Source organism: Salvelinus fontinalis, chromosome 34, assembly GCF_029448725.1.
Source record: "Salvelinus fontinalis isolate EN_2023a chromosome 34, ASM2944872v1, whole genome shotgun sequence".
NCBI classification, from domain to species: Eukaryota; Metazoa; Chordata; class Actinopteri; order Salmoniformes; family Salmonidae; genus Salvelinus; species Salvelinus fontinalis.
In genome coordinates, this window is record NC_074698.1 from 16,562,751 (window position 1) to 16,578,651 (window position 15,901).

The window sequence follows — 15,901 nt, forward strand, 5'->3', positions numbered from 1 at the left end:
TGGGAGAAAGAGAAATGGGGAAGGCTTGGGCGAGTAGCAGAGGGGAGGGCAGTGCTGTTGTCCGGGGTAGGGGTAGCCAGGTGGAAAGCATGGCCAGCCGTAGAAAAATGCTTATTGAAATTCTCAATTATAGTGGATTTGTCGGTGGTGACAGTGTTTCCTATCTTCAGAGCGGTTGGAAGCTGGGAGGAGGTGTTCTTATTCTCCATGGACTTTACGGTGTCCCAGAACTTTTTTGAATTTGTGTTGCAGGAAGCAAATTTCTGCTTGAAAAAGCTAGCCTTGGCTGTTCTAACTGCCTGTGTATATTGGTTTCTGGCTTCCCTGAAAAGTTGCATATCACGGGGGCTGTTCGATGCTAATGCAGAACGCCATAGGATGTTTTTCTGATGGTTAAGGGCAGTCAGGTCAGGAGAGAACCAAGGGCTATATCTGTTCCTGGTTCTAAATTTCTTGAATGGGGCATGCTTATTCAAGATGGTGAGGAAGGCATTTTTAAAAAATGACCAGGCATCCTCTACTGACGGGATGAGATCAATATCCTTCCAGGATATCCCGGCCAGGTCGATTAGGAAGGCCTGCTCGCTGAAGTGTTTCAGGGAGCGTTTGACAGTGATGAGTGGAGGTCGTTTGACCGCTGACCCATTACGGATGCAGGCAATGAGGCAGTGATCGCTGAGATCTTGGTTGAAAACAGCAGAGGTGCATTTGGAGGGCAAGTTTGTTAGGATGATATCTATGAGGGTACCCGTGTTTACGGAATTGGGGTGGTACCTGGTAGGTTCATTGATAATTTGTGTGAGATTGAGGGCATCAAGCTTAGATTGTAGGGTGGCTGGGGTGTTGAGCATGTTCAAATTTAGGTCGCCTAGCAGCACGAGCTCTGAAGATAGATGGGGGGCAATCAGTTCACATATAGTGTCCAGAGCACAGCTGGGGGCAGAGGGTGGTCTATAGCAGGCGGCAACGGTGAGAGACTTGTTTTTAGAGAGGTGGATTTTTAAAAGTAGAAGTTCAAATTGTTTGGGAACAGACCTGGATAGTATAACAGAACTCTGCAGGCAGTCTTTGCAGTAGATTGCAACACCGCCCCCTTTGGCCGTTCTATCTTGTCTGAAAATATTGTAATTGGGGATAAAAATGTCTGAATTTTTGGTGGTCTTTCTAAGCCAGGATTCAGACACGGCTAAAACATCCGGGTTGGTAGAGTGTGCTAAAGCAGTGAACAAAACAAACTTAGGGAGGAGGCTTCTAATGTTAACATGCATGAAGCCAAGGCTATTACGGTTACAGAAGTCATCAAAAGAGAGCGCCTGGGGAATAGGAGTGGAGCCAGGTACTGCAGGGCCTGGATTCACCTCTACATCACCAGAGGAGAAGTAGGATAATGGTACGGCTAAAAGCTATGAGAATTGGTCGCCTAGAGCTACTAGAGCAGAGAGTAAAAGGAAGTTTCTGGGGGCGATAAAATAGTTTAAAGGAATAATGTACAGACAAAGGTATGGTAGGATGTGAATACAGTGGAGGTAAACCTAGGTATTGAGTGATGATGAGAGAGATCTTGTCTCTAGAAACATCATTGAAACCAGGTGATGTCATCGCATATGTGGGTGGTGGAACTGATAGGTTGGATATGGTATAGAGAGCAGGGCTAGAATCTCTACAGTGAAATAAGCCAATAAACACTAACCAGAACAGCAATGGACAAGGCATATTTACATTAAGGAGAGGCATGCTTAATCGAGTGATCAGTAAGGGTCCAGTGAGTAGAGGTTGGTTGGGGTCGTGGCGATCCAGACAGCTGGCCGGGTATATGGCTATCGGTAGCAGCATAGGATGGAGGTCTGTTTGTAGATACCTCGTGCGTTTCCGTCGGTAGGTTCCGTGTAGTGGGGTTTTGTTCAGATAGCAGCCGATAGGACAGCTAACGATTAGCGGGCCTCAGGTGAGCGTTCAGGTAACGTCGGGACGGATTTGCCGGTTGGATAAATCCCTCGGGCAGATAACGTCGGCAGTCAGTCGTGAAGGCCCGGTGGGGTTCCGTATCTGCAGCAGCAACAAAAGAAACGGGTCCGGATGGTGATGGAACTCCTCAGCTGGCTAGCTCCAGCATGATTTGAGTTTGCTCCGGGGTCGACGTAAGCCAATAGTCACACGGTATGCAGCTAGCTAGCTGCGAAATCAAGGTGCAAGTGTCCAGAGCCTGCGGTTGGAATCCGGGGAAACTGAGAGAAAAAAAGTCCCGGAATGCTCCGGTCCGAGTCGCGTTGCACAAAAGTGCCGGTAGATTATCGAGCTAAAGGAATAGCTGATGACCGCAAAACGTGGGCAGCTGAAACACCAACGCTAGCTAGCAAACCGGCTAATTTCGGGGCAGCTACAGATTAGCTTCTGGCTAGCTATCGGAGTAGCTTCTGGTTAGCTATCAGGCTAGCTTCTGAATTAGCCCCTGGCTATCTTCCACGATGGATTTTCAGATTGAGGTAAATAATACTTAATGTAATTGGTGAAGCGGGTTGCAGGAAAGCTTTTGCAGGAAAGCTTTTGTAGTTGAGTTCTTGGATAATAAAATAAATAAAGGATATGTGAAGAAAAGGTGTAAATATATATATATATATACAGGACACGACAAGACAATACGGAAAAGACGTCTGAACTGCTAAGCCACCTTGGAGTTATATAATGATACATTATATGATTTGGCCATTGAAAAAATAAAAATGTAACAGAATTTAAACACACTTGTGAAGCAATTACCAACAAACGCTAGTGCCTACCGTACCCAACAAATGACAGCAATAGGCTAATAATATTTATTTTACAACAGGCCCACTTTTTAACCTATTTTAAACTAAATACGAAGCACACAGATCGGACTTAAAACGAAAATGTCTCAACAGAATTATACAAAACACGTTTTACATATTTTAAGAACTGGTTTAGATTAATAAATAGGCCTACACTAATATCCATATACAATAATAGAGTAATGATAAAACAAATTATTATAAATAAGAAAATAAATACAAGTTCCAAAATAGCGAGTTGCACAGGAGCCTGCATTTGGACGTGCCAACGTTCTTCTAATCTTTGTCTACTACAATATTAAAACTTGGTCACACAGAGGACATTCCCTTTGTAAGATTTTCACTGTAGACATACTTTTTCCCCCCTCTAACTTTCATTTGACTTAATAACCGAAGAAGGAATGAAAGAAATTGGTTATTCTCCGCACTATTGAGCAGGGCCGGACTACCGCATTTGGGGCCCAGGGGCACAACATTTTGCCATGGTGCTGAGAAAAAAATTTGCAGTTTTTTATAATGCTATTCTACACATTTTGTTAGGAGGCTAAAATAAAATGTTGCTGTTTTAACGGTAATTTTCTGCAATTCTACACAAATTGCTATCATATGCTGTTCGGTAATCTGTCCCTGCTAGTGACTAACAAAATCAATGGAGCCCTGTGTTATTCAGCCATGATTACTACAAGTTTACATAGCTGGCAAGACTAATTTACCAATCTAAAAATTGTTAGATAACATGGCTAATTGAGTGACTGACATATTAAAACTTCTGATGCACAACCAAATTTCAAAATTGCACCTTGTGTATTTTACTGAGGGTTGCAAAATTATGGGAACTTTAAAACAAACAAAAAAACATGGTTTTACAGATATCCTGGTTGGAGGATTCTGGATTTCCTGCTTATTCCCTCCTGATTCTGGGAATCTGTTTTGGAAATTGATCTGTGGGCGTCAAAATTAATTAGATGTTTTTGTTACTGCTTCTCAAGAGGGACAAATAGTAATATTGCAGTTTTTTCTAGTTTAAGGGAGTATGCGAGGCACAAACGTTCGCTTTGCAGAGTTCTGCTAGGAACAAACCAAACCTACTATGCGGGCTTCTTAAAGGTTAGGGTTAGGTAAGGGTAGGAACGTCCCAAGGACCCCGGATGGCACTAACCACAACCAATAATGCGAGAGGAGGACCCCACATAAGATAATTATTGTAGTAGGGTTGAACATTTTGGGGAATTTTTTAGAGGTGGAAACTTTCCGTGGGAATATATGGGAATAACGGAAATATATGCAAATTAATATGAATACCATTTTAAATGTAGATGTTTTTTGCATTGGATTATATTTACCATATCATATGGAGACAAACAAACCTTTTACCTAATCATAAGTAGACATAATTGCAAATGATTAAATCCTTACAATAGAAATTTTTAAAAAATGATTTAGTTACAAATTGAACTATAATTAAATGAGTTGACTCTTCACATGGAATGATTTCACTGAACAACTAAAGAAAGGGAATATTGAACAATCCCCAATGATCCATCGCATCTCCCAAAAATGTTTTCAACATACATCTAAAATGATAGTCTAGAAACTAAAGCTTTGGTTGTCTTCCTCTCATGCTTCCATGTCTTCTCCCTGGATCTCCTCAATGTCCACCACTTGAACATCAGACTCTGAGGGCTCATCTTCACTGTCACTTTCCAACCATGTTGAGGATGGCTTGTTGTCAGGCTCAAAAAGCCTCAAATTTGCCCAGATGCCCACCAATTTTTCTATCCTTGCATTGGTCAGGCTGTTGCGTGCTTTGTTGTGTTTGTGTGTTCCCAAACAAGGACTAGTTCAGCTCTGAGGCGGCTGATGTTGGTGGGATTTGGAGGATGATGGAGGCAATGGGGGAAAGAGCCTCAGATCCACAAAGTCCCTTCCACCAGGTGGCTGATGAGATATGTTGGCACGACTGCCATATTGCATCTCCATCCCAAATCTCTTGCTTGGATGTGTACTTCGCCAGACTGCCAAGAACCTTGCCCTCATCCAGGCCAAGGTGGCGAGACACTCTAGTGATGACACCATGGGCCTTGTTGATCTCTGCACCAGACAGGATGCTCTTGCCAGTATACTTGGGGTCCAGCATGTACGCTGCGGCATGTGTGGGCTTCAGGCATAACTGCAGTTTCCTCTGCTTGGAGCAACAGTGAAGTGGGCAGGGCAGTATGGATGTCTTCTCTTACATCTGCAAGCAGTCTGAACATCATGGCATACCCTCAATCCGTGCAATGGCTACTGCTATAGGTTTCAATCTGATTAACACTCTCTCCCAAAATACATCATCCAGGAGGATCCTCTTGATGGGGCTGTCCATAACGGCAGACTGCGGTATGGCCATTTCTTGGAGAGACTGCTTCCCCTCCAGGAGACTGTCAAACATGATGACAACACCACCACAACGGGTGTTGCATTGCAGCTTCAATGTTGTGCTGTTATTCTTCTCACTTTGCTTTGTGAGGTAGATTGCTGCTATAACTTGATGACCTTTCACATACCTAACTATTTCCTTGGCACTCTTGTAGAGTTTATCTGTTTTCAGTGCCATGATGTCCTTGAGGAGCAGATTCAATGCATGAGCAGCACAGCAAATGGGTGTGATGTGAGGGTAGGACTCCTCCACTTTAGAGCAAGCAGCCTTCATGTTCCCAGCATTGTCTGTCACCAGTGGGAATACCTCCTGTGGTCCAAGGTCATTGACTGCCTTCGGCTCATCTGCAATGTAGAGACTGGTGTGTCTGTTGTCCCGTGTGTCTGTGCTCTTGTAGGATACTGGTTGAGGGGTGGAGATTATGTAGTTAATTATTCCTTTCCCACGAACATTCGACCACCCATCAGATGATTGTAATACAGTCTGCTTTCTCTATGATTTGCTTGACCTTCATTAGAACTCTGCATCCAGCAAATGAGTAGATAAAGCATGTCTGGTTGGAGGGGTGTATGCTGGGCGAAGAACATTCAAAAATCTCTTCCAATACACATTGTCTGTGAGCATCAGAGGTGAACCAGTTGCATACACAGCTGGAGCAAGACATTCATCAGCATTTCTCTGACTACGTTCCTCCATTGAGTCAACTTCTGATTCCAGGAGGACCATGAGCTGTTGCTATCGATAAGGTGTCTGATTCATAATTTTCACCTCGAATAGAAGTAGAGGTACTTTTGTCAGAGGTTGCTTGTTGTGAGCGCTGAGGGAGCTTTATGCACTTGGCCAGATGATTCTGCATCTTTGTTGCGTTCTTCACATATGATTTGGCACAGTATTTGCAAATGTACAGAACGCTGTTTAGAAGTGTGTAAGATCTTGAGAATCAGCTGTACATGTGATGGAAGAATGCACTGTGCATGCAGAGCGTTGCAATTCCATTGAATTAGGGATAGTTTAACCAAAATATGCCGCAAGACCTAGAATTGCCTTCACTGTTATAAGCTAACTTTTTTGATGAATTTAAGCAAAATTCTTAAGCTTAACTTCCCATGGAAAATTCCCGACCATTTGCAACCCTAGGTAGGTGTCATCTTAATTCACAAACACTAACAGGTACTGAGGAGAGAGATTGTGTTATTTGTGTGAAATATTTTTATTCTGGGATAGTTGTTCACTGAAATGCTATCATTAGTTGCTTATGCTACTACAGTGTAAATAAATGTCTTGTGCTTTCCGTTATAATGTTAGGTCAATTTCACAGGGTAAAGTGAAGGATTAGCCAATCAGTGGCTAAAGACCACCCACTTGCCTTGATTTACATATCCCTTTTATTTTGAATAAGACCATGAAATTATGAAATAGATCATGTCATACAGCGCCATTAATGAAGTGATAAATGTTACAATGTAAAATTCCATTGAAATACAATGTGTCATTATGAAATAAAATATGGTAAAATTTATATAGAAAAGTGACACTAAAATATGATTTCATAATAATCCATCCAACAGTTTCCAAAAACACATGCTCATTATTTTTCAACCAGGATTATAATATACAGAGTCTTTGACAATGACCAGTACTCATTATTCAAACTTTTTAATTAAAACAAATTTGCGTCATTCTCTCCTCCTGTTTTTAACATTATAAGCAGATGTATCGTGCACACCAGAATTCGTCTGGTAAATAATTTGGGGGGATTTTGACCTAAGGCCTTGATTTTGTCCTAATGAGTCCTTCACAGTATGCAAATGGTCGCCGCTATCGTCTATCAAATAGTAACATGCAGTTGTTAAAACATATATTTGTGTGTGAGTAAGCAATAATCATCTCTGGGGTTGGCAGCTGTCTCCTTCCAGCTTTGGCCTCCCGTTGCAACTGTTACTTTAAGTTAGATTTAGACCCCAAATACCACATGTCCCTTTTAAAACACAGGTGCCTCTCTATTTTTTTCTGTCATTGCAAAGTTACACAGAATGTGCTCAGGAAGAGGGGGAAGAGTTTAGATTGTATATCCTATGTGTTTGTGCCTCAACTTTTCATGAAAAAACACATGTTCTAGTACTGTGTAGTTTACAGATACCTAGTCCTTTGATGTAAAGATATGATGCTAGCAAAAAGTACATTCTATGTATACACTGAACACTCCCCCTCAGTTAAAAAGAAATGGCAAAGTGTTTATTTAAAAGTGTTGCAGTTTGATTTACTGGTACTGTAAGGTCAACTTTGATACTTTTAATATAGGTTTCTGCTAAACTAGCATTATGCACCCAATGTCATCAATACATTATGGACTGTATTCATGAAGGACTCTGATTATCAACCCCCAAGGGAAATCATCTCTGTGGAATACCTCAAATAACAAAAAAAGATGATGGTAGTGTGCTACTCTATGGCTTGCTCTGGTAAAGCAGTGAAATAAATAATGTTTAAGCTAAACATGGAGAGAGAATTTTCCAATGTGGTTTTCTGTGAAGAAGTAAACATCATCCTAGATGAAGTGGGTGACAGAGACCATCTGGTTGCCTGAGTCATAGCTATGCCGTCTGCTTTAGGAACAAACAATCCCTTAGCAGAGAATACAATGCACTGTCATTGTCATTGCATTACGCTACTATGACATCTGGCGCTAAAATATGACCAGTGGCAAGGAGATGGCGCTCACACACAACTCACTGTGCGATCAATCATCCATTGTGTTTCAAAACCCATGGTAATAACTGTCAATAAATACTATGGTAGTCATTAACCCAATCAGAGTTGAATTCTCCCTCAATACTTTAGTCTGTGGCACAAATGAGTCTGACCTCAGTAAATGCTCTTCTATATCCTACTGTGGTGGATGAACCTGTCTGTCTGTGTCACTAGTGATGATCTGGTACTCCTCAGGGTGGTAGCAGACACTTCTAACCAGAGTATATCGTCTGCTTCTATTTGTTTCACTGTTAGTATTTGATTATATTTGTTAAACTATTAGTCCTTTCATATCAATAGCATTGTAACCAAATTCTGTTATGAATAAACATGAGCCAAGGCATGCAATACTTGTGGTTTTTGAAAACATTGTTTATCTGGTAGGCCCTAACAGTGCAGTGGTTTCATGCCCACTAATTACCTTCTAAGGCATAAAGGTATCTATAATCAAATAATTTGGTGAGTGCTTATTGTCCTATTTCATGCATGTACAAGCGTGTATTAAAATGCATGTGTGAATTGGAAATGTGTATTTTTGCATATCCCAACTCTCCTTGAGACTCCCTCGGAAAGTGTGGTCACGGCCAGGGTCTGCCATTATCAACGGCGACCCTATTTGTACTTTGTAATGCTCATGGTTCTTTATCTCCATCGTTGTTGTTTATCTCCATGGTGCTTTATCGTTTTCACCCTCCCCTCCCCCGCTGGCAATCCTCTTGCAGCCTCATTCCAGGCTGGAAGAAAACAACACAAAAGTCAATGACTGGGAGAAATATAAACATGAATGCCTGACAGAAAGTATTGTTTTTCTATCATCCGAGTTCAAAATGGCACAACTGTTGTTGCCCAACTAAATCACCACCAGAGGAGTAAACAGAGGAATGTTTTTGCATTTCCAGACAGCAGACGCGGCTGATAATAGAAAGCCCCTGAGTTTCTGCTGCTAAGAAATGGAATGGGAAATCCACCACTGATGATGCTCCTGCCGTCAATCATGAATTCCACAGCGTTGCAGCCAGGTCATGTTGGGCACAGTGATATGTAGCACTTCTTTAGAGGTTTCCGTATGCCACATCCAGATGTCATTCTCAGAACGTGGCAAAGAGCTCAGATGAGCCAATGTGAGATATACATCAAGATATATATGTTAATAAAGCACTTATTATCAGCCCATAATGAATCGATCAAGCTATTGACCATGACTATGATAAACTTTGGAGGATGTAGTATCTTGCTTCTTAGATTGTTGGTACCTGACCTGACAAGTACGTTTTAGAATTTAATTGTAACTTAGAATAACATTACTGGAATGCACCTGGCGTATATTACCAGAGGTTTTTCCGAGCACGGTTATATGGCATACATCTGAACGGATGGCATAAAGCAAATCCTGTATTGAGTCAATACTGCCATCTATTGGGAAACATAATAACTAACATAAATATACCAGGTTACTAATTGATTGTGTCAATTGGCTTCAAAATGAACAGCCAGTCGAGCAGAAACAGTTTCCTATTTGCATTCAGTAGGGGACTGAGCCTGCACACATGGAATGTGATGCCGTTTATGATGTGATCTTTTAGCTTGTGTCATTTGCCATTGAAGGTCCACATTGTTCACGGCGCTGTTATGACTGGTGGTGATCAGGTGATGAACTCCTCTTTTGAAGTCAGTGCAGTTGAAATGGTAGATCTGTGTCACTTCTGTGCCCACAAAGAACTGGTGACCATCACCACAGGGCGCTATGGATGTCACACCTTCTCCAGCTGAACCTTCCTGCCAAAGAGTAGAAACCAAAGACTACATGTACAGTTAGTATTTATTATGTAGTACAGTGGTGTATTAGATGCTTTTAGAAGATGCACACAGGATTACTGAAGTGAGAGAATAACTCTAAAAGTGAATAAAGACCTCCATTCCAGACACTTGACTCACTTGATGTGTTTGAAGTTGGATGAGGATCCTAAACAGAGGGAACATGACATCTCCTGAGCCGACAATGTTGCCTGTCTTCATCACAGATTGTGTTCACCCAATGTAGACAAGGGGAAATGCATGCTGAGTTCTGAGGTTTGTACTGCAGTCTATCTAACTAAGCCAGATATTAAACTCCTCCTACTGTGTTCCTTTTTTGAAGCCACCTTGCTGAACTTCTGTTTCACTGGGCCACGGCCCATTAAGAAGCTTAGTCTTGAGATTGACATTCAGGATATCTCCACTGGTGCCACAGTAGAAATAGCTGCCTTCCTCAGGGATCTGTATCAAGAACTAACAAGTTATTCAGGCTGCAAACTGCCGCAAGACTTACTGCAGTATGCTGAGGAAATGACGCTCACAAAGAATCATACTATTCACGTGTTTAAATGTATCAGGGCTCTACAGTGCGACTTCATTTCTTTGTGTGCCTACATTTTTCAACTTCGGAGCACATGTACTCCTTGAATGAAAGGTCAGCATAGAGCCCTGTGTATAGCCATGTGTTCTGATGTTATAATTACCCAAATGCATTTCACAAGTGTTTTCAGCTACCCTGTCTGACATTCAGTGTGTGTAATCTTGTGGGGAAGATCAAGTTCCTAAACAGGGAGAGTGTCACTACAAGAAGATCATGCAGATCCGTATAGGCCTTTAGTTGTGACATTTCATTAGGTGTGCCAAGCCAAAATTATACAAAAATAGCTCTATTTAGATATACATACTGTTCTGCCTATACAAAGATGTTGTCACTTATGTTGCAGAGTAAGGCAGTGACCACCCCTGTGGGCTGAGGCCGGATTTACACAGAAAACAGAAGACATTTATTTTACACACCACTATATGGAAATTATAGACACACAGTTATTCAGTTAAAATGTATGAATATGACTATTTGTACCTATTATATTATAACAGAGGATCTGAGTCAAATGTCAGTATTTCACAATGTTTGACAAAACCTGCCATCATTGTGACCCCCAAGAGTCACCAGGTACTTGACATTGAGGGGAGAAGGCCAATCCTCCCACTTAGGCTTTGTGGAGCTGCAGGTGAGCATATATTCCTCTCTTGGCAAAGTCCCATATTATAACATCATCCTGTTCAAAGAATGATAAAGACCAGCTAATTATCAGTTTTCTGCCCATCCATTTTCCTTTCCTCTGCATTAGTCCATTACCTTGAAACCCATGAAAGTGACCTGACCATGAGGCAATATACTTTCCACCTTTGGACACAGTGACACAGGAGACGTTGGTGTGGTCATGCATAAACTCCTGTTTCTTTTTTCTCAGGCTTTTGAGGATGATATTGCAGCCCACTGGATAGATAAGGTGCTCTCTGTTAGAGTTTACTTTTACACCAAAGATTACATGACCTGGTAAACAAAAGACACACAGTGTATTTTGGGTAATGTGTTTGACTGAGAAAATTATTGCATCAACGGAAATTGTGTTGATAACTAGCTGCTGACTCGTTTTATGTTGCCATTTGGGCATGTCGTTTTGGGAAAACATCATTTTTTTAGTCGATCTTCCCATTCTAAATCAACTAATATGGGAGCCTTTTACCAGTATTTTAACTTTGTGCAACCAGTAGGAGTAGTAACACCAATGATGGTATGAGCATTGAGACATTTGAGGTAAATTAGGATTTTCTGAAATGGAGGCCACAAATGCTGAAATCTAAGGTCATTAGTCCTTTAAAAATAATGTATCATTTTGAGGTCAGTTAAATTTCAGGCCAGTCAAGTTCTTCGACACCGATCTCGAACAAACCATTTCTATATGAACCTTGCTTTGTGCACAGGGGCATTGTCATGCTGAAACAGGAAAGGGCCTTCCCAAAACTGTTGCCACAAACTGTTGCCACAGAGTTGGAAGCACAGAATCGTCTATGATGTAATTGTATGCTGTAGCGTTAAGATTTCCATTCACTGGAACTAAGGGGCCTAGCCCGAACCATGAAAAACAGCCCAGACCATTATTCCCCCCCCCCCCTCCCCAAACTTTACAGTTGGCACTATGCATTTCGCAGTCCCGTTCTGTGAGCTTGTGTGGCCTACCACTTTGTGGCTGAGCCGTTGTTGCTCCTAGATGTTTTCACTTCAAAATAACAGCACTTACAGTTGACCGGAGCAGCTCTAGCAGGGCAGAAATGTGATGAACTGACTTGTTGGAAAGGTGGTATCTTGTGATGGTGCCACGTTGAAAGTCACTGAGCGCTTCAGTAAGGCCATTCTACTGTCAATGTTTGTCTATGGAGATTGCATGGCTTTTTGCTCGATTTTCTACACCTGTCAGCAACGGGTGTGGCTGAAATATATATCTGCACAGTATGTTTGTGTATGGTTCTCATGATTTAGGATTGGGTGTTGAGGGACCACTTGTCACATTGTCCAAGGTGTGTTTGTGTTATGGTAAACAATGCATTTTCCTTCCAGATAAAGAGAGTAATACAGCTTTGAGAAAGACCCACCACTGACCAAATGTTTTTGTTTTCCAGTCCAACAGGAGTGCATCCCTGACGCCATCCGGTGCATGGACGCGGCAGGGTAGCCTAGTGGTTAGAGCGTTGGACTACTAACCGAAAGGTTGCAAGTTCAAATCCCCGAGCTGACAAGGTAAAAATCTGTCGTTCTGCCCCTGAACAGGCAGTTAACCCACTGTTCCTAGGCCGTCATTGAAAATAAGAATTTGTTCTTAACTGACTTGCCTTGTTAAATAAAGGTTAAAAAAAAAAAAAAAAAATGGACCTCCTGTGCCAGTGTGATCCGAATGCGAGAGTCCAGGTGTAGGGACTACAGCAGATCGAGAATGTGGATGGACAAGTTAGTAACTCATCAAATGTGATACAACATTGTGTAAAACATTGAATTTTGAGATTTTGACTATAGTCTCCCCTTTTTACCCGTGTTTTAGACAAGGCTTGACATGCAGAACATCTTCAGGCACCCCCTATGAGAAACAGTGCATGATGTTCAACGCCATCCTCGGCAAGGAGATCTTCCGGAAGTGATGGCTCTCCGATCCTTAGATGTACTCTCTCTCTCTCTCGCTGTCTCTCTAGTTAAGCAGTCCAGAGGATTTTCTTAGGGTTAGTCCTATCGAATTCTACTTCTTATTTGGAGCTCAATGGAAACATTGACGTTTCATGCACGTCCACCATGACACAGTTACAGAATATTCTCACTGAGGTGCATGTTGTGGGCTCAATGTTTTTTCCATACAAACCACAGAAACTGTTTTATTTCATGAATGCATATGTTGTACATATGTTGTACATATGAATGTACATGACTAATCAAATGACCTGTGAAGTCATTTAGACATGTCAGTCCCTTTCAGATGATCCCTCAGCCATTGTTGGTCCTCCTTAGTGATCTCACAGCTAATTAGTACCCTAGACTGTCCTGATCATCTAGTTGAGCATTCCAGATAAATCCTCCATCCCAGCAGGAATGTCCCATCCACATAGTGCTAAATACTCATATAATTTTTCGGCTCGGCATTCTTAGGGAAACATTTGCCACAAGTGATGTTCTCTGTGTTGTAAGATCATGGAGTGAGTCAACTCGTTGTCCAGTGAGTGAGGGTTGGCTGCATAGTGTTTAGTTAGTAGCCTAGTTGTGGTTCACTTCCACTAGAAGGTCCTTATTATTCCCACCAGGTGTTTCTTCAGGCTATTGGATGTCATAAGGTGAATGCACCAATTTGTAAGTCGCTCTGGATAAGAGCGTCTGCTAAATGACTTAAATGTTAAATGTATTGGGGATGGGCTCAACATTTTTGCCATGCGAACAGCAAAAACGGTTTTGTTCCAATGACTGCACCTGTTGAGCATGACTAATCAAATGACTGACTGACTTGACTTAACCCCATGGCTCCTATGAATAGCATAGGCCAGTTGATGCCATTCTCAGTCATTTCTTCCTGTACATCTCTCCTCCACGTGTTTCCAGGTCAGAGTTTCCCAACCCTGGTCCTCTAGTACCCCAACAGAACACATTTTAACTGTAGCCATGGACAAACACACCTCATTCAACTCATTGAGGGTTTGATGATTAGTTGACAAATTGAATCGGGTGTGCTTGTCCAGGGTTACAATAAAAATGTGTTTTAATATATTAATTCTCGTCAATGACAACATTCTAGAACTGAGTTATGACTCATCTAAGTCTGGTATCCAGGGTAATCTGGTTAATGATTATATAATGTTGAGTATGTGGCTCTTTTCTTGTAGAATGTTGACAGTTGTGTAGAACACATTGTATTGCTAAGATGCTCAATCTTTTCTTAATAGCTACACAGGATACACTTTATTCCTCATGCTGGCCCTGACCAAACCGGTAAGTTGCCCCTCATTATAGCTGCCCTCCTCCACATGGCCAGATTTATAGTGGTCTTCTCTTCTCCCCTTTTAATGCTCATGCGCAACCTCCGTGAAAAATACCGTAAGGTCTGAAATAGTTTACATACTATACAAACAATTATCTAGGCTAAGTAAAACAAAATATATTGTTTATCTACTGCTTTGCTAACTAGCTAGCTACCTGAAGTATAGCCAGTGGCTAGCTATGGTAGAGAGAAATGGGATAGAAGTTCAACACTTTATTCAATTAATTTCAATATAGCACATATTCCACATGGACAGAAGGCCTCTGATCGCGCTGGTGAATGGTAGCTGATAGTGTCGGCTAGAGATGACATGCAGGAGCTTCCTGCAGGAAGTCTTGCATGAGGTCTTCTCTGTTGCTAATTAGCATTTTGAATTTTAGAGAGTAAATTGAGGCAAATATTGATAAAACTAACCTTGTCCGAGACAGAATTACATGTTTTTTATTATTATTTTTATTTATTTAACCTTTATTTAACTAGGCAAGTCAGTTAAGAACAAATTCTTATTTACAATGACGGCCTACCCGGTTATCAAAACATCACGCCAGGGTAAGCCTACACCAAACACATACTTAATTTGAAGTGTTTCTAAAGTCTCCTATGTGAATAATGAATGGTGGAAAAACGATTGGAACCATTTTCGTGTTTGACCGCTAGGTTTTATGGGTATTATGATGCATTCACTGTGGAGTTCAAATCCTCTCAATGGGCAATACATAGCATCAGCAATCCAGGGTTTATACCAATCATTGGGTCTAACGGCAATCTCCGATCTGCATGTGAATCCGTCAAATAAATGGCACTCCTTTGATATTAATTTGTTTTTGTCGAAAATGAAAATGTGTCAGTTTGTTACTTTCACGAGGATGGAGTAATAATATGTTGAGCTACTTAAAGGAAAACTCCACCCAAAAACTGTCTTTTGGTATTTGTTTCATTAGTCTGTTGTTGATTTAGTCCCAAATGTTTTGCTTGTCAGCTATCAAGGTTTCAAAATATGTAGCTTTCAAAATACAGAAATCTGGCCCATATGATGCTGGTTTTGCAAGCCACAATTTTGGGACTACAGTGGCAAGAAAAAGTATGTGAACACTTTGGAATTATCTGGATTTCTGCATAAATTGGTCATAAAATGAGATCTGATCTTCATCTAAGTCACAACAACAGAAAAACACAGTCTGCTTAACTAAAAACACACAAAGAATTGTATTCAATATAGACAAGAAAGATACATCATTTAAACATTCACAGTTTAGGTTGGGGAAAGTATGTGAACCCCTAGACTAATAACATCTCCAAAAGATAATTGGAGTCAGGAGTCAGCTGACCTGGAGTCCAATCAATGAGACGAGATTGGAGATGTTGGTTAGAGCTGCCTTGCCCTATAAAAACACTCACAGAATTTGAGTTTGCTATTCACAAGAAGCATTGCCTGATGTGAACCATGCCTCGAACAAAAGAGATCTCGGAAGACCTAAGATTAAGAATTGTTGACTTGTATAAAGCTGGAAAGGGTTACAAAAGTATCTCTAAAAGCCTTGATGTTCATCAGT